Raw genomic sequence first — 27,152 nt, forward strand, 5'->3', positions numbered from 1 at the left:
TGATTGTGTTGGCAGTTCCATGGGTATATGCATATTTCAGAACTTAAATTGTCTTTAAGTTTGTGCAGTGTACTGTGTGTCCATTCTATTTAACAGAGCCATTAAAAAAAGGCTAAGAACAGACGTGTGTCTCAACAAATAAATGTAGCAAAGAACAGAAAAGTCAAGTACAGTATGATCTCTGTCAGTTGAATTTTCCTATATTTTATTTCCCTCAAAAAATATATCCCAGTTCTTAAAAGAGATGGGACTCTTAATAAAAGGTTAAAAAAAAAAAGGATTCACTGGTATTTCAGCAATAGTTTTTGATATCCCTCTAGCAACATGTTGTAGGAAAGGAGAAAATAAAACTTACCTTACATCTACCCAGAACCTCTATGGCTTCATTGTGCTTGAGGATCCCAGCCCCACTGTAACCCATCAGAGGCTCTAGTACATGTCTCTGGTTGCACTGATACCCAATGGCAACAGTGGTATCTGGTGATAAGTGGTTTGCCTGTGGCTGCTGGTGACTCTGGTGAGATACCTTCTCAACGCTTCATGCACAGTGAGACTGTGCAAACATAGCAAGAGCAGGAGGGAAAGAAAATTGGAAGTTCTCTGTGGAGATTGAAAGATTTTGTTGGTGTCACTATGGTAAACATGACATATACAGAAATCATCTTTTTTCAAAGATAAATGCAGTTCTAATGATTGTAGCATCTCTTAAATGCTTAAAAGACCCCTAAACTATTGCTACCAAATTTCTTGGGCTTAGGAAACCTCTCTGGATTGAATAAAGAAGAATTGTTAACCATTGGCAGAAGGTCATCATTTATATAATATGATCTCATATCCCAAGGGAGATTCTCTTAATTTATTATGTTTAATTGATATTTCCAGTGATTCCAAAAAGAGAGATACATAAAAGTGCCCTCATTCTCAAGTAATTAGGAGATTAGGCAACTGTACTAGTAATCCTAAACCTCATATTTGAAATGCTTCCAGATTTAAGCCTTTTGAAGTGCTGTGTTTTCTCTACTTTAAAAAAAAATCAGTATTTAATTTTCTTTGAATCACAACTGTCCTACAGGGGATGAATATGCTAGAACAGATAAGTATCTATTTTCAAAGGGCTTTCTACTTCAAGTTTAATAGTCTCCCAAAGTTTATATAAGAGAGTCCCAAGCAGTTGCAAAGGTTTGACAAGCATGTTTCTCCACAGTTCTGGGATTTATGTTAGGTAGCTTTTCGTTCAGATAAAGAAAATTTACTGAGTTCCTAAATAACCAGTGATTCAGGTTCTTATTAATATTCTTAGTGGTAGTAAACACTCTTTCTTGCTGTTCTGCCTTAGAATTCTTCATTCATTTTCTTCTTCAGGGACTACTTGGCCATTTTAAAGGCACATCAAGTTTGTTCTTTATCATTTGAATTTGTATTATCACTTTTCTCGTTTTTTGTCTCCTCTATACCGCTTGATTCACTTTGGCATATTTACAGTTTGTTCATTTGGTAACATCAGGCTGCATCTTAAGGAAGGGCATGTAAATAAACCAAAGATAATTGTGTGTGCAGTAAGCTTAGGCTGTTTGCACACTTGTATCCAGCCATTTTATGTATTTTTATTGGTCACGCTTCAAAGATTTGCTAACATGGTTGAACTTTTACTGAGTAGAAACCTCTGGCTGCCTAAATCATTCACCTGATACTCCTGATTCTCAGAGGTAGAGAGAAGGTTTTTACAGGTCCAGCACCAGGTTGACCTCCCTCACCTCACCCCTCCACCACCCCCTCCCCCGCAGGGCCTCTGAGCTCTACTGCATGAAGCCAGTGCTGAGCAGGCACCTAGAAATGGACAGTCTCCCAGCAGGGAGAGTTATGGCTGGAAAGTACCCCCTTCCTCATGACTGACATCAATTATCCTGACCCTCCACACTACATTATTCCTCATTCATGTGCTTACTATGAAGTGATTTTCCTGTGTATGGGCCCCAAATACTCCAGAACTCTGCTTCCATAAAATAGTCATAGGTTGCAGTGCTCCTCTCATAAAAAATAGTATTTTAGATGGGAACAGCCAAAGAGTTCACATAATCTCTGCAGCTAAGGCTATAAAACACAGGCAAGCAGGATACATCTTTAGGGATTATGTTTTTAAACAGTTTCAAGACATATCTGGCCTTCTCCAAATATGAATTATTTTCAGGCAAATTTCAAATTGTATGACATCTTATGGATTCCATTTTGTAATTACCTACACTTTACCCCATGGATTGACACATTTTACTGAAACCCAGAATTCTTGTTTAGTTTCTAATAAAGCTCATGCAACAATAGCTACCTTCAAACTCCTCCTGCCAGGAGAGTTCTGGGGATGTGTTGTTCTTGGTTTCTTTCTCGATTATTAGTGTTGTTACTTTATGTCTCACCAGTCCATGAGGAGGAGCCTAGACCTGTACTTAGAGACCCTGATTCTTGGGCTTCTTAGTTGGGTGAATTGCTTTAATATCTCTGGAATTTAGTTTCCTCATCTACAAAATGGGAATCAGAACACCAGGCCTGCCTAACATATAGGATTATTTTGAAGGTCAAGGGAAACAATGCACTTACAGAGGTTTTGAAGATGGTCGTGTGCCGTAGGAGCACACACTATCATTACTACTACTTTATTATATTATTCTTCCTCCTGTTTCTACCACACTGCTAATAATAACACTGGGTGAGGTGCTGTCCGGAAAATATGCTCATCATCTTGAGTGAGTCTGACCTGCTTTGCACAAGATGATATGACATTTTATATGTCTTCGTTTTTGTTGAGGAATTAGTTTCCACTTGAATTTTTATGTATCAATACCTATAAATGACTGTGGAATGAAGCCTGATTAGAGAACAAAAAGGCAAATGGTATTTAAATTCAAGGAGCAAAGAGAATCAAAATCAAGAAATGTATAAAGGGTTCAAACCTGCTAGAAGAATTCTATATTTTTATTGTCTATTTATATCAGACAATGGTCCTAGATGAGATTAGTCATCTGATATATTTATTGTGATTTCAACACTCAAAGGGATCCACTCAGCCTCTGTTTATCAGTGGAAGAGAAAGTGCACACTGGGCGGAACCCTTTGTGAGGCTCCATCCGTGAAAATCATAACATTGCTCAAACACCATGTACACTCCAAATCTTCGTAGCACCTTTTGTTCGATGTAAACAGTTTCCTGGCAATGCTTGCCTGAAATTTCTGAGCAGCTTGACACTCCAGTTTAGCCCTGGAGGACATCATTAATCACTCTATTATAAAAAAAAAAAGCAGAGATAATATGTGTGTCTATACAGTATGCATGCTGTGTAATAACCAAGGGCACAGGGTAGTTTACAGGCTGGTGATGGGGAAGCTCTGCTTGCACACAGCTCCGCATCAGCCCCACACGTGGGCTCTTTGATGACCTGCCACCACAACATCATATATGTGGCCTCACACGGGAAACTCTGCCTTCACATTTAGCACCTGTTTCCCCAGCCACAGATTATGAAAGAGAGAGCTAAGCCTCAGCGGGTGGGTTTCATCGAGACAGACACGAAGCTGATGATCAAATAAGTCTGCAACACCTGAGCTTAACAGGACAGGTTACCTGAGGAGCAGGCAGTGGGAAGAGGTAACCAGCTCAGGATTAACCTGCTGTCGGGGGCTCGAGACAAGTGAGACCACAGGGAGGCCTGATGGAAGCCGCTGCTCAGCCATGACAAGGAATGAGGACCTTCCTTTAAGAACTGATTAGTGGTTTGTCCCTGTGAGGACCTGTAAGTGATTTGGAGCTCTGGCCACAACTGTTCACCTGGGATCGGTGACCAGTGTAGTGTATGCAGCTCCATGGACCATTTCCTTTCCCATTGTTGGGCAATAACATGACCTGAGGAGGATCTGTTGTTTTTCTCGCAGAATTTAAAAAAATATTTCATAAAAAGGATTTGGCTTTACAAAAAGTGAAGGAAGTATTGCTTACTCTATATCGTGACTTGCTTGAGAATCGAGGAATAAGAATGTTTGCCGTATGAGAAGCTGACATCTGCAAACAGCCTCCCCACTTCCACCCCCCTCCCCAAATCTACCAGCTTCTGGCCAGTCCAGAATTCCACTGGCGCTCTCGTACAGGCCCTTTTTCATTGCCGAATCCCAGACACCCGTTCAATTATTAAAGAATGGCCTGTTATATTTGGTACAGAGGTGGCTGATATTGCTGCCAGTTGTCGAATTTCGGTTTCCTGTGGTTGATTTTCATGCATGAGGAACACACAGATGCTGGGCAGGTGCCAGGGCTCCATCAATCTCCCCAGGCTGCCTCGACCTCAGGATATGTAAGAGTAGCAGATAAATTGGAAGATCAATGACTTGTCCCTCCTGCCTCACGAGCTGCTATTGAGAAATTAATATGAGGATCACTATAAATAAAAGATAAAAGATGATATGGCTTACCATGTAAAATATTAAGCCTGGACACAATGTGCCAGAGGAATCTAAACCAAAAGCAAAGTAAATTAGCCCAGTAAGGGCCTTCCACCACCTTGCTGGAAATCCAGTCTGAGAAAGAGAGATGGTGCTGGAATGTGGCAAGGATCTCTTACTAGAGAAAGACTTAACAAAATAGTTTTCCTTCTCTTTTCTGTGTCAGAGTGTCTCAGGGCTAGCAGAAATGGCAGAAATTATTCATCCCTAGACACCTTATTTTACATGAGGAAACTGAGGACCAGAGAGTTAAGTGGTTTGCTCAAATATTTGCAGCTAGCCAGTGACGGAGCTGCTAATGGACCCGAGTTCCAATGCTCAATCCTTTTTATCAAGCTATCTCCTATCACAAAGTCTCTTCATAAAGCTATCATTTTTGTGCTCTCTAGGCCTTCCCTTAGAAGAGCACTAATTTGTAATCATGCCAGAAACAGTGAAAGATGAGGGTATTTCTTAATATGCACTCAAGACCAAAGATCTACGTGCAGCGTGATAATAACTTTAGACAGATATTTGCAGAGCACCTTTGATTCTGAAGCATAACAGAGGTCATTACCCACCTTTCTCCTGGGGAAGAGGAAACGGAACAGATGATCAGACTCAAAAAGATATGTGGAGCCCAAGAAGGACTTTGGGAAAGAAAAGAAAAATGCCGCTTGTATTAGGAGAACACTGGCTGAGGAGAAAATAAGGCCTTAAGGGGAGCAACTTGACCTCGAAATGGGAGCTGAAGTTGAAGAGTCATGGCTTAATTTCGTTTGAATCTAAAAGCCTAAATTCAACTGCTGGCTCTGGTGCACGATGGGTGTGCATTAATCTGCATGGCTCAACCTCAAAGTGACTGAGTCCTGGGATGTCCAGCTGTAAATTGGACTCCACCCCTACTGACAGCGTGAGATAGGGGACACGGGGCTGCTGTGGTGGCCGCACCGCACAGCTGAGTTACGTCTCCACCTTGACTTGCGGTTCCTTCTGGCTGCTTCTCAGGACAACTAGATGGGATTTAGAGTCCTTAAAATGCAATTATGCATCTATTGGCCTTGACTCTAGGCTCTACCCACGAACTCATTTGTCATTGGAAAAGAGCATTTCTCATCTCCTACGTCATTTAAGCCTCTCTTTAGATCCGTCCTCATTCTCACCTGTTAATAGTCAGAAGTCAGCTACATGAAACATTCAAGTCAGGCTCCATCTCTTGAAGACAAATGCACTTAAAAAAATAGTGGGATGCAGATTTTATTTAAAGCTAAGTCACCTACTGGGTGACAAAGGCTGATTGTCTCTTCAGGAGGTTAAAAAGAAATCAGCAATCTCAAACTCTTGCTTTTCCTTAAAAAAAAAACAAAAAACAAACTTCTGTCAGAGCTATTTCTTAAGACCCAAAAAGTATACATTACAAAGAGAGAGAAAAAAAAAGATTAGAGATCAATGCAAGCTCACCCTGAAATGCGTGCCTCAGTTGAGAAATGAATATGAAGATCACTATAAATAAAAGATGCTATGCCTTTTGGAGTAAAATATGAGGGCAGTCACAATGTGATGGATCAAGTTTAACCCAATTAACCCCCTGGGATAAACAGGGGCTTGGAGTTTGCTGCATTTGAAAACTGAACTGATATTAAAAAACAAACTTCTATATGAAAAGAGTCATCCAGAGGCTCAAACAGGAGAATTCAGTTTCTTTCCTTTTAGGTAGTCTCTCTCAGACACCTGCACAAGATTTAGAAAATGCTTTCCCCTGGACAACAGAAAGCAGCATTCTGTGAAGGTGCACCAACTTATCTTATTGGTTGATGCGCTAGCTGGAAGCTCTGTTTAGGGGATGGATTCTTTTTTGGCTATTCCAGTCCACAAGCTTTGCTCAGAAAATATGCTTTCCATTAGGATGAACACAATTCACTTTTGTAACATACCATTCATTAGATTGTTAGTATTAGAGCTTTGTAGAGCACATATGTGTCATGGGCATCTTTCCAGAAATGCATTATGTAACACATGGATTTCCAGTTCATAATTGCAAAGGTTTCAAAACCTGAGCTTCAGAGGAGACTTTAGAAACAGGCTAGCTGCAATGAATTGTTCACTCCCTTGCCTAACTAGTCTTCCCAAATTGTGTGCCTTTTCCAGGAAATGAGATCAAAATAAAAATGAAATCTTGGTACAGTCGAAGTGATTATTTTAATCTGTTGAGAGTTTTTCAGAGTTTTTCTCTATGTCTGTTGCATGTCGACTCCTTTTTCTTCATGTTTTGACCTCTCTAACCCTGAAAGAATATAGATGGGTTGGGTGACTCACAGTCACTTCTGGAGTAGTGAGCTGACTTATTTAGCATGGGCAATGGGGGAAAGTGGCGGAGTAAGCAGGGAGAAATCTTTAGCTGGAGGAAAATTGGCCTACTCACACAAGAGTAAATATGGCATATGCCATGATTCAAATACTCAAAGATGTCTGTTTTAGCAATAAACACCAGATATGGACACAGTCCCTGGCAGAGTCAAACATACACCTGCACGTTCACTTATCAAAAGAATCACAGAAGTGTGTTGACATACTGTTGGAAGTGTGTTCAGTGAGAGACATACAACTCCAGATGAAGGGACAGGAACTCAGGTCTTTAAATGCTGGACTGCTGGCAAAGCTGTCAGCAGGGTGAGCTCCAGCCAATTTTCAATTTCGAGACACTAGATGCACTGTGCAGATATGCTAGGATGTTTGTGCTTCCTGCACAATATTTTAGAGCGGATATTAAACACCCCCGTTAAATGCCTGCAAGTGATGGCCAGAGTGAAGCTGTGGAGAATGATGGCTGTGACCTTTAAGATGGTGGTGCCGTTGTCAAGAGTCTCACTCAGAATTTCCAGGGTAATTTTCGAGTGAACTTTTTTTGTTTTTTGGATGATATATACATCTAACTCACCTCAAGAATATATCCACGTAGTCTTGAAGTTAGGGACCAGCTGGTGTAAATTTGTGTGGTTATCTCCTGACCTAACCTTTTAGCTTCTTTTTGTTCCTTGATTGTAGTTAAGCTTCATCTTGCCTCAGAGCCTTTGTATTGGCTGTTCCCATGTTTTGGAAATATTATTTCCAGAAAAATTTTCCATAAATGATTCCTTTCTATTCTTTGGCACTCATCTCTTAAAGATATTTTTTCCTTGATTGTCCTACTAGCCTAACTTAGTCCCAATTTATCAGATTACCTTACTTCTTTCACAGGGTAATAATAAAAACAAATATTATCTTTTGTGTCTATTTGTATTTAGATGAAATTCTTCCCAAAGAACTCAAGCCCCACAGTGACAGAGGTTGTTACCTTTCTTATCCCTTATTCTGTGTCTTAGAACTGTGTCTGACATGTAGTAATCACTCGAGGTCTGTTGACCGTGTAAAGAATATGTGAGTAGATGAACAGATTTGGAGTTATCTGAGGTCGCGCTTAATGACGGCTGGTGTTGGTGATTAAAACTGTAGGTTTTAGAGTTGGAAGTGATCTTGCTGAGTCTCACAGCTATGGCAAAACTCTCCCTACTGTAGCATCCCTGACAGATGATCAAGTCTGAGCTTAAATAACTGTATATGGAAGACCCTAACCAGGGCACCCTCCTAGCTCTCTTCAAGCAGATCACAACCTTCCGTGGGAGTTTGCTCCCAGTTATTCAGCTGTAATTAGGAGAAAACGGTTTGATTTACCCACAATCATCTTCTCTCAGTCTCCTTGTTCTAGTTCCTAGAGAATAGACAGGACAGAGTTTCCTCTAAATTACATTCTTTGGATTTGCATTCCTGCTTGTACCAAAATAAACACCCTGCTATGGCAAAATTCCCCTTGATTGTCTGCCACTTATTGCTACATTGTTTGTTAGTGTTTAGAAATAATTTGTCTTAATGTTCCACATTATAACTTATGGAGTACAGAAGTAAAAGAGATCCAGGGGTTATGTCAGAAGCAATCACACAGATATTTTAACTTACTCTTTTAATGTATTTAATGCTGACGCTGTGTAGAATTGAGCAATATAGTCACCGCATTATTGCCATTGATGAAAAAATGTATTTATGGTGAAACTTATGTTAACTTTGAAAGCTTTACCTCATGCAGAAATTGTCAGCTACATCTTAGAGCTCGGGGCATTTCTCAAAAAGCTGTGATACGAAACACCTCTGCCTTTTCTTGTATTTCTGTTATGTTCAACTACTTCACAAAAAGCATTCTTCATATTCCTGAAATAATGGTGGGCTTAGTTGAGATTCTTTTGGGTCCTAAGGGACCAACATGTGTGTATAATAGTGTAGAGTTACACAGAACCTGGATGTTTGGCTCCAGACTGAAAGCCCCATGGAGTCGCTTTTTCACATCTGTTCACCAATGTGTATGAATGGGAGAAAACCAAAGTTCTGGTTCGTTTAATCAAGGTGAGCCAAACTCCTTTTACTTTTGCTGTGACAAACAGGTAAAGAGGTGTAAAATATCTGAAACCAGCCTCTTAGGGTTTGGTAGAAAGCTTTAGTGGGATGTAGAGAATATACAACAAAAAGAAAAGCAAGTGAGTACTGCTGGCAAACGTTTGCAAGGACAGCTAACGAAATAATAATAATAGTAACAACAATAGTAAGGTTGATTTTCAAAGACTTAAGTGTGGCATAGATTCCTAACCACTCTACATGTATTAACTCCATGCCACAGCTTTGTAAAATGGGTGAGGTTATTAACCCCTTGATTTTTAAAAGGGAAGTGAAACACAAAGAAGAAACGCTCCTGAAGTCCCACCACTAATAAGTGGTAGAGCTGGGGAAAAAAGATCCAGGCAAATTAATTTCAGAGTTAGTGCTCTTAACCAGTAGGTTATGTCCCACAGGTAATATTTGCACGTTTTGAAATCACTTTACAAATACTATTTCTACACCTAAAGTACACAGAGAATACCCAGGGAAATTGGCATTATAATTATTGTTATTTCTTTGCCAATAATCTGTTAACTTCTGGCAGTTCAGTATCCTTCCCCAACTTCTTAAAAATTCAGCCTACAATCCAAAAAAATAAGGGCTAGTGAAAATAAATGTCTTCTAAATCCAGTTCAAGAGAGCAACTACAAACTAAGGCCCCCAAGGATGTAAAAGAGAAAGCAAAAGAAAAGAAGAGACAAGAAGCCCAAACCCTATGATTAAGCTCCACGTTGTTAGGTAAAGGGGCACTTAATTAATGCTTCTTTAATACCTTGTGCACAGAGGCATGGATCTACAGAAGCCAAGGAGTCTCCCTTTCATCACTGATTCATGGTATGCTTCTGGCAGGGTCACTTCCTTCTTTGAGCCTCAAAGGTTTTCATCAATACAATGAGGGAATTGGAACAAGGTTAGCTCTCATAACCCAGGTCTCACGTTCTCTCATGGTACCTGTGAGTCTAGGTAAGTGCTGAATGTCCTTAACATGACAGGTTATATTTTTCTTAACCATTTATCTTCTCCTGATTTTTATGTAATTTCTAATACATAGTAGAGTACTAGAAAAGAAAAAATACCAAACTGAAAAGTAAATGATACACTAACTTTCCATGCTCATTTCACTGCCAATTCAGCCAAAAGCCTTCTGTAGAATTCTGATGCAGACCATGAAAACACACTGTAAGTGTTCCAAAGTCTTTGCCATATTTGGTAGTCCTGTGATTTCCATTGGCAGAACTATCTTGGACTGTCATCTGCAAATCTATCAAAAAGAAATTAAGTAACAGGAATTCATATCAATGGTATTGGAGAAAGAAATCCTTGAACAACTTATCCTTGTGTGAACATTCATCCATGTACAAAATCGACAAGAAATGTTAAGCTTTAAAGGCAACATATTCCCATGAATAGAAGGGAGAACATAACACAAACAATATATAATGCTGAAATTATGTACATACACATATATACAAGTGGTCTTGAAATATATTCCAGCATATTAATTGGATTAAAGTTTGGGGCACTAAAGCATTTTTTCTCATAGAGAACATTATTCTTTAAGACACATACAGACACACATATCTGGCCTGCTGGCCTCTCACGGTTTCAGTTGATTCCAATCATTTCCCCATATATTTATTCTCAGATTAGTGATTTTTGAACAGGTGTTCATCTCTTTAGAAATACCTGTGCCATGACCTCAGAGTACTCAGATTTTTTTTTTTTTTTTTGGCATTTGGTGTCATATGATGGGGAAACTGACGAGTTGTATGACAGGAGAGGTACAAGGTGAACCTTAGAGTAAGTAAGACTTTATGCATAGTTCTTAATCCCAAAAGGAAAAGAGAAGGATAGCAGCAAAAGTCATTGGAATAAAGGACCTCTCAGATGAATCAGCATTAGGATAATTCATTGGTTACTGGCTGTCCAGTCGGTTTAGGTTATAAAGTATTCCTGAGTGACTGCATCACTTTATGAAAGGATCTACCTAACTATAGCTTTGTCTTGCTGGAATTAGTTTATATGGCAATAATATGCATAGAGAATGGCAATTCTGAATTCATGTCTTCCCAAAATTGAAGACACTCGTTAAGGTACAAGTTTACCCAAGACTGAAAATGATTTATCCATACTATACTAACTGAGACTGTGTCTTACCATTCTTGTTTGTTAAAGAAGATAACAAGGCTAACTTTGAGTAGAGTAATAGCAGGATACTTAGAAAATGCTTTCAGGTTAAGTTTTGTAAACAAAGTTCAGTGTTCACCCACCAAAAGCAAATCAGCTCATTTAGTATTGCAGGAAATGCCTTCATACTTTTTCACTGCCACTAAAGGAATTTAAAACACCTGTTGGATATATTCCCTCCTAGAATGCCATTTGTACACTTATTCCTAATAGGACCTGTTATTTTAAAAACAAACTCCTATTATACGGCGCAGAATAGATACTCAGTATTTTTAGTGATCACATGGTTTAGGGTTCTAAGATTCGGGCTCAGACTTGGATTTCAAGCATTGCAATCTGGCCTTGTTAAATGATCTCCTTGCAACCAGGAAAAATTGTTTATCTGAATCTAAAGTCCAATTAAGTAAATGTGATAGTGGTGATAGTGGTTGATGAAGCCGACTAGCATAGCAGCTAGGGCAATTACAGACAAGTTACATTTATCCTCTCTGTGTCTCAATGTCTTCCTCTGAAACTGAGTTTCTTCATCAATGGGGATAAATACTGGTACCAATCTGACAGAGTTATTGTAAGAAATGAAGGAGTTCACAAATTTCCTAAAGGCTTAATGTTTGGCTTGTCGTTACTAAATGCTGGTAATTATTAGTAAAACAATATCCCTCCATTATTTATTATATCAAAATAATAATGATAAGAGCCTGTTATTTTAGTAGTTCGATTTTTTGGTCATATAGTTTAGACTAACTCATATTGTTTAAATGTGAAACCAAGAAGAAAAACAGTTTTGTTTTGTTTTTTTTAACCTGGTCAAGGAACCCAAATCACCTAATTCAGAAATGTTTCTAACTTGGCATCTGCTTTGAATCTGTCACAGCCAGAGAAAGTTTATTGTCTCAGAAAGTGACAGCCTTGTATTTGTGTAGCATAAAAAAGAAGATACATGCTAGATAAGATACATACCCCTTATCATAGTCATGCCACATATAGTGCGGCACTATTCCTGCTGGGTTCAAACATTGTGATCCAGAGCCTGCCATTGCCTATTATCAGGAGCAGGAAAGCGTAAGAACCGTATGTGTTTGCCCTTAAGTTGGTCTACAACACAGAGACTGTCAATCAGCCTCTGATAGTACCCTCCCCGTGGACAACCTTCTGTGCTTTTTTTTTTTTTGCAGTACGCAGGCCTCTCACTGTTGTGGCCTCTCCCGTTGCAGAGCACAGGCTCCGGACGCACAGGCTCAGCGGCCATGGCTCATGGGCGCAGCCGCTCCGCGGCATGAGGGATCTTCCCGGACCGGGATACGAACCCGTGTCCCCTGCATCGACAGGCAGACTCTCAACCACGGCGCCACCAGGGAAGCCCTTCTGTGCTCTTTTGAGCATGCTTAGATGGAGTCTACCATCAGTGTGGTGGGACTTCACTTAGCTTCAAGTGTGTCCAAGTTGAAGGGTGAAATTAACAAACACTAAGCAAATTTGTGGCTGTCCAAACTAGGAAAATAATTAAAGAATCAGGACATGAAGAATCAGGCAAATACTCATTTGACATCAACCCAATAAAAAAGCTTCTTGGTGAGAAAAAAGTTGCCAAAGATGAAAGCCCAGAAGAGTGCTACTTTAGCCTAACCACAGTGTCAAAGCAAATGACACACATACACACAAACGCAAAAGGAGGCCCTCTTCACACTGATGCCCCAAAGTCCTTTATGGGTCTTCAAATTGAGCAGCTTAGGTAGGTTGATGGTTGTCCTTTACGGACTGGATCCACCTAACAAGACTGGTTACTAACAGAATACCTCTGTTTTGTCATTTAATCGACATCCCAAACTTAATATACCTTGCAATCAAATACACACATAGTCACTCATGCTTTTCCTGTAGACTCTCCAAAACAGAAAAGCGCAGCTCCATTCTTCCTGGTGCTCAGTTACAGAATGTGATTCATCTTTGACGTTTTTCTTTCTCTCTCCTTTCACATCCAATACACAAGCAAAATGTGTCAGCCCTATCTTTGAGATAGAACCAGAATTTGACAGTTTCTCGATTTTTCCACTGTTACCACTCAGGATTAAGATTTCGTTGTCTGTCATCTTAATTATTATCCCTCTGAACTGTGTCCTTAACACAGTGGCCGGAGAACCCTTCGAGAAGCTAAGTCAGAAGAATTATGTGACTTCAGTGTCTTCCCCTTCATCACAGTTGAAGCTGAAGTTCTTAAAATGCTGGAAAGTTGCTACATGATTACCCTCCACATTATATATTTGATCTCATCTCCTCCACCTCTACTCCTTGCTCACTCTTTTCCAAACACCTTATACTCTTTAGTCCTTGATGTTCAACAAGTATAGTAGGCAGACATTTTCACTGGCTGTTCCCTTTACCTGAATTGCTGTTGTCTTTACTATCTACAGTACTCATCCACTCACTTTTTTAGGTCTTTTCTCAAATATCACCATCTCCATTATGAGGCCTTGCTTGGATTCCCTGTAATAACCTGCAGCCCCACTAATACACCCCACCTCCTTAGAAGCCTCCCTTCTGCTGTACAATCTGTTGAATGAATGAATGGAGTGAGTTATGTCTAATTTCCAAAAAAATAAACATCAACTGTAAATACTTGTTGAGAGACAGGTTCAGGGTATAAAGAATAAAAGAAGTGTAAATTCAGGCCTTACCATTCACCATCCATTCCCTCAGGGTTCTGCTATGGTGTATCTTTGAATAAAAAGCACAATTTGATAAGACTAATTAATAGCTTAAAATCATTAGAATCCCAAACCTTTTATAGTAGAAATGTGATAAAAAGTGTGTCAGAGATTCTCCACAAAATGTTAGCAAATTGAAGCCAAAAAAGTATAAAAACAATTATATACCATGACCAAACGGCTGGTTCAACATTTGAAAATTAATTAATATAATCCAACCAAGACAAAAAAAGGAAAAAAAACGTATAAATACATGCAGAATAAGCATTTGACAATATCCAGCGTGCACTCATGAGAAAATCTCTCAGTACACTAGGAATAGAGAGGGACTTTCTTAACTTGATAAATACAATCTACAAAAAAACCAATAGCTAACATCATACTTACTGGAGAGAAACTCAATGCTTTCCCACTAAGATTAAGCACAAGGCAAGTATGTCCTCTTTTATTATAACTTTTCAATATTGTGCTGCAAGTCCTTGCTAATGCAATAAGGCAAGGAAAGGAAATAAAAGGTGTACAGATTGAGAACGAAGACATAAACCTGTCTTTGTCCACAGGTGACATGATCATCTATGTAGAAAATCTTAAAGAGTTGACCCAAAACTCCTGTAACTAATAAGTGATTATAGCAAGGTTGCAGGATCCAAGGTTAATATACAAAAGGAAATTGCTTTCCTATATACCAAAAATGAACAAGTGGAATAGGTTTAACAAAAACCGACACTATTTACATTAGCATTGCCAAAAATGTAATACTTCTGTATAGCTCTAATAAAATATGTACAACCTCTATAGGAGGAAAACTACAAAACCGTGATGAATGAAGTCAAAGAATAACTAAATAAATGGAGGGATATCGCATGTTCATGAATAGGAAGACTCGGTATTATCAAAATGTCAGTTCTTTCCATCTTAATCTATAGAAATTCAGTGCAATCCCAATCAAAATCCCAGCAAGTTATTTTATGGATATTGGCAAACTGATTCTAAAGTCCATATGAAGAGGCAAGAGACCCAGAATAGCTATCACCTCATTGAAGGACAAAGTTGAAGGAATGACACTACCCAGCTTGAAGACTTATTATGAAGGTGCAGTAATCAAGACAGGGTGATACTGGTGAAAGAACAACTAGATCAATGGAACAGAATAAAGAGCCCCAAAATAGACCCACATAAGTACAATCAACTGATCTTTGGCAGAAGAACAAAGACAATACAATGGAGGAAAGATAGTCTTTTCATCAAATACTGCTGAAACAGCTGGATGTCCACAGTAAAAAAAAAAAAAAAAAAAATCGAGACACACACTTTATATCCTTCATAAAAATTAACTCAAAATGAACCACAGACCTAAATGTAAAACACAAAACTGTAAAACTCCCAGAAGATAACATAGGAGAAAACCTAGATGACCTTGGGTATGGCAATGACTTTTAAAATATAACACAAAAGGCACACTCCATGAAAGAAAGAATTGATAAGCTAGACTTCATTAAAATAGAAAATTTCTGCTCTGTGAAAATCACTATCAATATAATGAAAAGACAAGCCACAGAGTGGGAGAAAACATTTGTAAAAGACGCATCTTGCTAGGGTAAAGTGGCAACTTGCAAGCTTCTTACATGTGCAACTGTTGTAATTTATTTTAGTATGTAGTGTGAGGTACAGACTTTAGTTTTAAATGGGTGTGTAGCTTTCTAGGCATCAATTTTAAAGATTATACCTTGACTTTGTCACAATCAAACTTCCCAGACATACTTAGAACTATTTGTGGATATTCTTTTCTGTTTAATTTGTATATGTGCTCATTCATGTAGTAATGCTACAATGTTTGAATTGTAGTGGCTTTACAGTTAAGTTATATAGCTGCCTGCTAATTAACAGATACTCAACTTCTAATAAAGTTTATTACTTGTACCTGAATGCCTCCAGACTATGTTCTTCATTCAGGCTCTTTACTATTCACTCAATATAAATTCAGAGCTGATATACATTAAAACCTGAACTGAAGTGGCTAACATTTTTTAGTTTTCATCTGTATTCCTAGATTCAAAGTATGAGAAAGTAATACAATGCAACATTTTTTTTTTTTTTTTTGCGGTATACGGGCCTCTTACTGTTGTGGCCTCTCCCGTTGCGGAACACAGGCTCCGGACGCGTAGGCTCAGCGGCCATGGCTCATGGGCCCAGCCACTACGCGGCACCTGGGATCTTCCCAGACTGGGGCACGAACCCGCGTCCCTTGCATCGGCAGGTGGACTCTCAACCACTGCGCCAAGAGGGAAGCCCACAATACCACATTTTTTAAAACCTCTAGTGACTCACATTTTCTATCTCTAATTAAAACAGAACACCCTGTGGAATATCTTTGCATCATTTACCCGGTTTCATTAATTCTGGCTGCTGCAGTTAATTTAAATTCACTCTGGTAAAATGAGAGCTCAGTATAAGCTTTTAGCACACTCAGTGAGACTTACAAATAGTCATCTGCTAGGTGGTAAACAGTAAACAGTCTTGGTTATTGCAAATAATCTTAGCCAATAAATGTTATTTATGCTCCATTTAAGAATAAAGATGTTCATCTGAGATCACAGAACGATCTTTTTGTTAAAGCTAAAAGCAATGCTGCTTTGATTAGTTGCAAGTGCAAATATTACCCAACTTCTTTCTCCTTCTTTGATAGTTGTATAGAAATAAAACTAAATATAAGAATGTAAGCCAAACCCACTACAAATGAAACTGCACTACAGACCCACTATCTTCAGTGATTTCTACATGATTTCTATGCTCAAGCCTTCATTCTATCTTCTCTTCCTAAACAGAATTGTTTTGTTTTGTTTTTTTGGTTTTCAGTAACTTTTATTACACAAGAGATTCATATTCTTTATAGAGAAATCATGTAATCAAATAATCCAAAAATAGATTAAAAAGCAGCCATAATTCCACCTCTCAGATATATTATCACTGTATCTATTTTATAATATAGCTTTCATATATATTGTTTTAACATCTTTATTGGAGTATAATTGCATTACAATGTTGTGTTAGTCTCTGCTGTATAACAGTGCATCAGCTATACGTATGTATATATCCCCATATCCCCTCCTTTTTGTGTCTCCTTCCCACCCTCCCTATCCCAGCCCTCTAGGTGGTCACAAAGCCCCGAGCTGATCTCCCTGTGCTATTTGGCTGCTTCCCACTAGCTATCTATTTTACATTTGGTAGTGTATATATGTCCATGCCACTCTCTCACTTCATCCCAGTTTACCCTTCCCCCTCACCATGTCCCTAAACAGAATTTTAAGAAGTTAGCCAAGATAAAATGAGAAACTGATTTAGACTTAGGTCCCAAATTTACAGTTTCAATGATTTAGGAAAATCCCTTGACAGCTATACTGAGCCTCAGTTTTCACATTTGTGAAAGGGTGAGGATTAAAAAAACTGACACTTCTGGAAATGCCTGTCATTCTGATTGGATATTTTTAAAATGTTAACTGAAATTTAAATGTATAAATTATAAAAAGAAGATGACAGAAAGGCCTATTATCATTTTATTACCCAGATAAACCCTGGTGGCCCACTGATAGGAGAAGGGTCTTCTCTAAGCAGTTTTCTTCATCCTGATTTCTGGACACTCCCTTCTTTAATCTGCTTTTGGAGGCAGCGGGTGACATTTTGGCAAGTTTTATTCAATTTCTTTATGCCTTGATTTTAGGAAAGAAGAATAGTAGCTGTGCTGAGCTCTGCCAGGTCAGATAGCATTTTGGAGTATTCTCTTTCTCTCTCTTGTAGACAGCCACTGTCATTTGGTAAGCCATAAGCCTTCCTTTGCTTTGACTGTGGTGAGTGTGTTTGCTGGATTTCTAAAATATATTTTTAGTGTTTACCTATTTAGATTGAAAAGATTGGGCTATATTTTTAAAAGTTTATCCCTCCATTTTGGAAGGCCTTTTAAGTTGTGATATTACATGCAAGAGAGCTAACGGAATTCTGGACTCCATATTTTCGTTTTTACCTTTTTTTTTTTTTTTTCTCAGACTTTGAACAAACAATGGCTAAGAATGAAAGGAACTCAGACCCGAATATTTTTTCCCTTGTCAAGCACAGAGAATATGGGAAGAAATGAAATTGGGAAATTGTTTTGCTCGTCTTCCTTTCCTCCTTTTTGGTCAGTTACCTTAGTCGTCCACCTCACTTTGTATTTCTAGCCTGGCTTCAGAAAGACCTGAATTTGATTAACTACACACTGTTGGAGTAGTAGATTGCTAGAAGGAACCAAGATCCAGATGACCTTAAATGGCAGCTTCATGGAATTATATTCAAGAAGGATGGTCCAGCCAATTTCCTCACTTCCATTGTGAAAGGAGTTCCCTATTCCTAAGAAAATGGACCTATGTCCGACTGACACAGAAGATGGAGATTTATCACAGTGCATTTGTATATGTATAGATATTAAAATTATGTATATATATATATGTTTTTATATATATAATGCCTAATGGAAATATCTCAGATGTTCTATTTTGTGTTTTTTCTTTAATTTTACTTATAAAAATTGTGACCATTTTTTAACTCAAAAGAGGAGAACCTTAAAAATTAATTAAAAACACATTCTCAGTAGTCTAAGGTTCAGAGTGACTTGGCAGAGAAAATTGCTGAATAAAAAAAAAAAATTGCTGAATGGTTAGATAACAGTGCTGGTAGGCTTGGCTATTGTAACACTTTACATTTTTACATTTGAGTTTCTCTTCCTTGAAATTACAAGAACTATATGACTCAAGAGAAAGATTGATAATTAGGAATATTCTGCTTGCTTTTTATATAGCCCATTGCAGAACATTTTGATTAATTATTTGGAGGTCATAGGAAGGAACCTTCATGATCTAACTTTTGAACAAGTAGTGTTGCAACACAAAGCTATGACTTAAAAAGGAAATTTGAAATGACCTATTTCTTTTGGCATCTCAAGCCAGATACCTGTCAGTAAAATGAGTCACTTTTCAGTCAAATGGGTGGTCAGCAATATAAATTTTATTGGGAAGCTGAAAGACACCATTGCCAAACAGAGCATCTGCAGTATTCACATCTATATTTGAGCATCTTTCGTTTTCCCAAGTGGTGCAGATGAGAAGGAAGGCAGAGGCATGCACCTCTATACAGCTTTTCAAGACGGATAGAACAGAGAGCATTCCCAGAGGCAGGTCAAGTTCAACCCAAGAACAACACTCTCAGTGCTTTCACAACTAGTTAAAATACAAGACCAGTAGTAACTCAGCTCTCAAATCAGTGCTGAAATCAAGCAGAAGTTTGTTAATATTGATACGGTTAACATACATCAAATAGGATTACTGAATTTTCTGAATCTAAAAGTTCTCCACAGTGTTGACATTTCCTTACTGAACTCCCAGGATTGTTTGGTTTCAAAGGCTGTTGGGCTCAAGATGCATTTGGTTTTAAATAATCCTTCATAAAAAGTTCAGCTTTCAGTCTAATATGATTGAAACCCAGCTTGAGTGTGTTTTATAATGCACTGAACTGGAAAGACTATGGGCATTGAATTATTGAAAACATGGTAGGCGAAGGAGTGATATGTGGGGAGGAGTTGATCAAAGAAATCATTGAGACTTGATATGTCTTGTTATCTCATTTTATTTACCTTTTAGAACTCTTCCAAATATTAGAGGAAAGAAATCAATATCAATTTTCACCTGTCACGTTCCACACTTCAATTATTAATGAATGTCAAATTTGACCACAGTTTTCTGTACTACCTGCTCTGCAATAATATTTCTGAGCCTTTATTAAAAACGTAAAATTGTCATTGAATTTCCAAATATGATTCTCCAGTGGCTAATTCAGCTTGTTTTATTAATAAGCAAGTTCTGATGAGTAATACTAATTTAATATGCCAGCATGTAAGGTTAAAGTGTAAATTATTCCTTCCGAAGGTGATGAGATATGACTGCGATGTGGTGGTAGGGCACTCACCTTCCTGAACGAACCCTGCGAGGACACAGTTCTTGTGAGAAAGCAGAACTTCATACAGTAGCAAATCTGATATTATTTTGCATGTCTCCTGTAGCAGTGGAATGCACACACACACACACACACAAACATCATGGGTGAAAAAACACACATGCGCACCTTAGATGCTTACATTAATTTCTGAATATAGTTCTCCAGAAAGAAAAAGCTTTAGTATGATTTGTATTTTTATAGTTTATTATTTTATCCATACTAAAACACTTCATGAAATCACTTACTGTTTTGTTGTTCATGGAATCCTTTCAATTTTGAGATGCTAAATATAAATGGAAATAATGATTATAGTCCTTGGCCATGAAAGACTAAGTTACAGAGAACCCGGTGACTGGAGGTCAGAGCTGCCACGGAATTATTCTCTGCTCCAGAGACCATTAGAATATCACTGTGTACCCACTTAAGGATAGAATGCTGCTATTGAGAAACTAGCTCTCTTTTATTTCTACTAAAAGGAGAGAACAGTAGGGGACCTTGGCTGCTTGAGTGTATGAGAATTTCTCTCTTACAATAAGCCAAAAACAATACATGAAATAGCCTCGGGCCTTTTGTCTTTTGTACCCCGCTCCTTCCTGTATTGCTCCTGATCAATTACACTTAAATCAACAAGAGTTGCTTGAACATTTTGACAGTTATGTTCCCCATACCCTGAAGCATTTTTAAAGGGTTACTGAGATAAAGCTATTTCAAAAAATACTCCCTCCAAATTTTTTCAGGGTGGCATCAATGAAAGTAACTTAGAGGAAAAAAACTCCACCTTGAGTTCCTGGCCTACCACTCTAAGGCCAGGCAAGCATAAACCTTCATAGCAAAACCTAAGTTTGCTCCCAGTTGAGAATTTGGTTTCCATGGTCTTATATAGAAAGTATATGGAGACTTTAATGCCCTATAAGACCTTTCCAAAGAGTAAATACAGCTCATCATTCGTAAGAGATGATGAAAATTACAATTTTGTTGAATAGGTGGAATATATATTATGTATAATATATATATTTATTTTTAATATATATATATAAAATATATAAAGGTACTATTCAGAGTCCTAAAACATGGATTTTTCTTACTTACCAAGAATGAACAGTAACTTGATCTCTAAACAATAAAGCACCTGGCCATAACAGAATCATAAAAAATATTTGATATCAGAATGAATTCACTGTTCAGGTGTAAAGAGGGGGTAGCTTCAGTTTTCCTCTTTCTTGCACCCCATTATTGCATCCTGGACAGGGGGGATTTTCTTGATTTTAATCTAAAGGAGAAATGTTCACTTTTGTTCAGATGGAAATTGACAACCTCAGTAGGCAGAGGCACTGTTTTTATTTGGCTGAATTTATGTTTCTAGTGATAATTCAAGGTGTAATAGGGTTTTCTCTGCCACTCCAAAATCTGAAAATGATAAACATCTCACCAGAGTTTCAGGATGGCCCATTACCTATTCTGTGGAAAGGATATTCAAAATACCATGCTTCATCAATGTCTTCTTTGACTTATTAATGAATGGACAACTACTGAGTTAAGACAGTGTCTTATCCTTGCTTCAAAAAAATAAAAACAAAAAAAAACCCACAAACACAAAAAAAACTGTTAACAATGAAAACTTATTATGCCAGGCCTTAGTATGGCCTGACTTGGAAATTTACTTTCAGAGGCTTCTGTGAGTATACCAGGGAAAGAGGACCTAGGTATATCTTATTCCCACAGGCCGCCAAAAAATATTTGCTTAACAGAGAAAAAATTAATATATAGTATAGGAGAGAACCTGGCAGATGCTTAACATTATTGAGTGATAGCAATGCCCAAACTCACCTGTGATCAAACACTATGAAAGTATCCTCCTAAGGATAAACTTATTACAAATAAGAAGTGAAATTTCAATTATGGAGATACTTTCAGTTCCAGCTCTGATATGCAAAAAGCTTGGAAGTTGTCACTGTATCTTGTCCTTACAAGATAATGGGGTACAAAATGAAAATCAATGACTTTTCTCAGACGTGATTAATAAAATATGTAACTATGAAAGAATTTTAAAACTGTAATTATGTATGTGTATATATGTGTCTCTGAAAATCTGTGTCAAAGAAAACTGAGGCTATCAGTATAAACTCATTTAACTTCTAGCTCTTCTTACCTTTATTTCCTCCCAAACTTACCAGTATCCATCCAACTCGAAGGATGCAAGTGATTTTTATATACTGTGCAAGGTTTTTTTCTTATTCATATGTCCATGTTTCCCCAATTCTCTAAATTATTATCTACATCTTCAGGATCTCCTTTATCAGTTCCTTCAATTCAACATATAAAATATAAGTCCTTCTCATTCTAAAAAATTCTTTTTTGCTAATTATTTTCTCTTTTCATCCAAACTCCTTCAGAGTAGCCTATTCCCACTGTCTTCACTAGCCCCGCCTGGCCCCCACAGGCAGCCCTATGCCCTCAATTTATTGCAGTCTGGCTTCTTGTCCACCACTTCACTGAACTGCTCTAAGGTCACTGGGGACCTAACTGCCCAAATCCAATGGACACTCACATTCTCTGAAGGATGACACTGTCATCTACTTCCTCCTTCTTGAAACTCTATCACCTCTCTCCTTCCCAGAATTCTTTCTCTGCTTATTACTTAAACGTTGTCAGTACTCACAATTCTCTGAAATCTCATCCATGTTCATGATTTTAATGACTGCTGATATGTGCTGATGACATTCAAATTTTTATCTTTCCATGTCTTCACGTTCACGTCCAGTTATCTACCAGTTTGTCTCCTGAATTCTACAGGTGCTTTAAAATTCTACATGTCCAGAACTAAAGTCTTTTCTCCAATTCAGTTCTTTATCCCCTATTTCCAAACTCAATGATAGCACCACCCAACCTTAGTTACACAGATGGGGGTTCAGCCTCCGCCTCCTACTTCTTCCTTACTTCCCAAGATCAAGGCTTGCTTGTAATTTCCCAAATACAATTAGAACTTATTTCCTCCCTTCATCTATACCTTATTTCAGACCCCTTTCTTCTTGCTATTACCTGGTCTAGAAGTTACCAAATTGCTGTTTGGTGGAACCAGTTGTTAGACACTTCTATTAAAGAGGACGCTAGAGTCAAATAGCTTTGAGGATGGCTGTGTACCATGCGCCTGCTGTGACGATCCAGAATGAACACTAGCCTACAGCAGCCCCGAGGAGCTGTACAGTAAAGAAACCTGATTAACTTTACTTAAGCCAGGTTCTCCCTTCTGCCGGCCTATGAACCTTTCAGTAGGGACAGGAGAGGAGGTGGCAGCGTGAAAGTCCCTCTTGAAAATAAAAAACGCTGCTCTTCAGAAGAGTGGGGCATAATTGTCTCCAGGCTTCTTCAGATTCCTCATCCATGCTGACGTCAGTGGTCTAAAATGCCACCTGAACTTGTCCTTTCCATTCTTAGCTGTTTTCTGAGGAAACAGCTCCACGCACATGGGTGGTTAAGACCCGCTCTCCTCCTCCTTGCGGCCTCCTTTAGGGGCACTTGCCACTGCCTGGGGACACTGCACTGATCCTCCAGAGCCTGTGCCTGTGGCTCCGTAACACACCCCTCGCACACTCACGGCTCTGGACTTCCGCTGTCCTCTCTGCCTTGAGTGTCCTTTCCCTTCACCGGCTGACTCACCAGTTTTTCATGAGTCCTTTCCGACTTAGCTTAGGGATTGCCTCTTTAGATGACTTTTCTATGCCTCACAGCTCCCCCTCTTCTTCCACAAACACTGACCAAACGCCCTGAATATGCCCATCACAGCATGTCACGTGCAGGATGAGACATCTGCTGTGCGTCTTCCCTCTCACTCCACTTCTAAAGGGCCAACGCTACATCTTGCTCATCGTTTCACTCCTCTAACACCCAATCCATGACTAATGAACTAACTAGTACTGTAGTAGCCCTATTAGTAACAATCAGGCAGGACCTTTTAGAAGAAATCTGACACTCCAGCTGTTCTCTGATCTCACCTTTCAGTCTGATTGAACTAAAGACTTATCTGTGCATGTTTTACCAGGGAGACATAATTGAATCCAGAGATGTGTCATCACATACTCTCACATACTCTGCCGTTTAAAAATTCTGCTCAGATGGGGGAAGGAGACAGGTGTGCTTTCTGACAGCCCCACTCTTTTGCATCTCTAGTGCTCACTGGCTTCTCTCTCGGTGCCTTCCTTAAACCCTTCTTTTCTTAACAAGGAAACAGGATAACAAAATAATTAAGAGCCTGGGTTCTGCCTATCTGTGAACAGAAACATAACCAAGGACATAGAGAATAGACTGGTGGTTGCCAAGGGGGAGGGGGTGGGAGAGGGTTGGATTGGGAGTTTGGGGTTAGCATATGCAAACTGGTGTATATACAGGATGGATAAACAAAAAGGTCCTACATGGGACTTCCCTGGTGGCGCAGTGGTTAAGAATACACCTGCCAATGCAGGGGACACGGGTTTGAGCCCTGGTCTGGGAAGATCCCACATGCCAGAGAGCAACTAAGCCCGATGCCACAACTACTTAAGTCCATGCACCTAGAGCCCGTGCTCTGCAACAAGAAAAGCCACCACAGTGAGAAGCCTGCGCACCGCAACTAGAGAAAGCCTGCGTGCAGCAACAAAGGCCCAACACAGCCAAAAATAAAAAAATAAATAAATACATTTATTAAAAAAAAAGTGGATGTATTTAAAAAAACCCAAAAAGGTCCTACTGTAGAGCACAGGGAACTATATATCCTGTGATAAACCGTAATGGAAAAGAATATGAAAAAGAATGTATATAAATGTGTAACTGAGTCACTTTCCTGTACAGCAGTAATTAACACAACAATGTAATTCAACTCTACGTCAATAAAAAAACAAAATTTAAAAAAATTGCCATAAAAATAGTCACATAAGGGGGACTTCCCTAGTGGTCCGGTGGTTAAGACTTCGCCTTCCAATGGAGGGGGTGAGGGTTCGATCCCTGGTGGGGGAGCTAAGATCCCACATGCCTTGTGGCCAAAAATCCAAAACATAAAACAGAAGCAATACTGTAACAAATGCAATAAACACTTTAAAAATGGTCGACATCAGAAAAAATCTTTAAAGAAAAAATTCACATAAATGAAACATAATAAAGTCCATACATTAAAAAAAAAAATAGAGCATGGGTTCGGGTCACATCGCAGCTTCCCACTTACTTACAGCTGTGTAATTCTGGGCAACTCACATAATGTCTCCTCAGACTCCTCATCTGTAACCGGAGATGGTAACAGTTCCCTACCTCAGAGCGTTGCTGTAGTCCATAAACACGGTTAAGTGCCTTGGTAAATGTTTGAGGCTCTCTGGTTATTGTGAATTAAAACACCTCAATGGCTTCTGGCCATGTGATTTATAATAGTTTGATGTTTAACCAAATGGTAAAACTATTCCATTTATCATTCCCATCTCTTTTTAACCCTTACCCTGCTTTGTTGTTTATGTTTTCTCCCAACACAGAGTGCTAGTTCCAGGAGAGTAAAGGCTTTATTTTGTTCACTGCTGAAAGCAATAGCACCCAGAAAAGTACTGTACATATGAAGCCCTCAGTAAACACTAGCTGAATGAATGGTGCAAAGTGTCACAAGGAAAAGTACACCAAAACTTTCATTATAATAAAAAAGTATAGATAACTCTTTCTCTAATGGCTTCCAGTCAAGTAACTGAAACCACCATATGCTATAATAAAAACATAAGTAATTTATTAAAATTTGAAGGCAAAAACATAATTTTAAAAGATTTAGACCTATGTTAGGTGTGATAGAGTATGGATGCTTTCTTGAAATTCACAATCAGATCCAGGAGTATCACTTTCAGAATGTTCTAGTAGATTGAGTTTACTTTTTAGTTGTCTTTGATGAAAGTCACTATTCTACTCTCTTTCTTAACAGAAATGTGTTTTTTCGAAGACTCACTTTTAATTGGTTTATTAACCAAAGAATTATTTTGCCCAATTCCTTTGCTTTTCTGCTTTACAGGTGAGTCAGAACAGGAATGCAGGTCCTTCCCAGGTTGTTTCTTAGCAGAGTAGTTTTTCGTATATTCACCTGCTTTGCTCATTTTCTCTGAAGAAGACCTGCTATTTCTAGATAATTCTTCTTCTTTTCTTTGACTTCCAGTTCCAGAAATGACATCTGCTGAAGGAGAACATGTTCTAGCAATGAAATCTTCAAAAGACTCCTGCCGCTGCTCTGTGACTGCGACCCCCAGGTTGTCTTTGGAAGTTTCTAAGGCCTCCTGAGTAGAGACTGGGACATGGAAGGAGTCGAGAGGCAAAGGAATCCCAGCATCACCTGTAATTTTCTGAAACTGGAGGGAAAGACAAAAGACAAGACAAAAATTCAGTGATGAACAAAGCCAACCATTAAAAAGTAGAGTTCAAAACTTCAATGTTACTCTGTGATCTTATTATTAACACAGTCAATATTCAGAAGATTTCAGAGCCAGTTTTTCTCTAATTATATCTTGCCAAGTGATTCTCAGCTTAACCTAGCTATATCCAAGGCTGTGTCCGCTACATTTTCAGACTTTGGTGACTGGGGTAGTTATTACCCATTTCCTTTCCCTCACTAAAAATAAAACCCTATTCTGTAAGAAAATTAATTTCTTTGCTATCCTCCAGGCACATGTAAACAGTATATAATATAGTTTGTGACCAGACTGTGTTCTCAAGCTGTCAGTTCCCAAGACCAGTCTGAGATTGGCTGATGGGGGCTCCAAGCAAGGCTAGAGGAAAAGCTGACAGGTTTTCCCCTCGCATTCCCATAACCAGGTGATTCACTGTAATATGTTACCTATTAGCTATGTCTGGATTACTTATTTTAAAAATTATATCAGTATGTGTACCTTCATTAGTGTTCCTTCATTGTAAGCTGACTGCATACAAATAGAAACCTAGATAAAATATGAATAGAATAGACATTTATACAATTTAAAATCTGGAATATTTTCTCTAATGTTTTCTTTCTTCATTAAGGATAGTTTGCTTTAACTCATAAATTTTCTAAAGAACTTCCAGTCTCCTTATTTACAACAATACAGTATCATGAAATGGGCACACATTTACTAATCTCAGATTTGGAAAGGATTCCAGAATCTTCTAGCTCCTGAGCATGTGAACTATTAGAGACTGATCATTATTGTTTTCTCCCTGACTTGGTCATTTCCTTTTTGCTAATCACTCTTAGAATTATTAAGTGCTGTTCTGTCCACTTACTTGGCTATTTTGCATTTGTCCTGGGGCATCCTGTTTTGATTCTGATTTTTCTTCTTCAAGTGC

At 38.5% G+C, this 27,152-nt stretch overlaps 1 protein-coding gene across 2 annotated transcripts in view; it reads left to right on the forward strand.

The window, feature by feature from the left end:
• The window catches only part of LOC132517307 (UDP-N-acetylglucosamine--peptide N-acetylglucosaminyltransferase 110 kDa subunit-like), a 252,303-nt gene extending 226,040 nt beyond the window's left edge, over positions 1 to 26,263 (forward strand). For both annotated transcript variants that reach the window (XR_009539699.1, XR_009539696.1), the window contains exon 4: positions 25,993 to 26,263. The gene's annotated coding sequence lies outside the window, so the exon portion shown is untranslated. The remainder of the gene's footprint in view (positions 1 to 25,992) is intronic.
• Positions 26,264 to 27,152: the final 889 nt, after the last annotated feature.

The sequence above is a fragment of the Lagenorhynchus albirostris genome, chromosome 3, assembly GCF_949774975.1.
Source record: "Lagenorhynchus albirostris chromosome 3, mLagAlb1.1, whole genome shotgun sequence".
In the NCBI taxonomy this organism is placed as follows: domain Eukaryota; kingdom Metazoa; phylum Chordata; class Mammalia; order Artiodactyla; family Delphinidae; genus Lagenorhynchus; species Lagenorhynchus albirostris.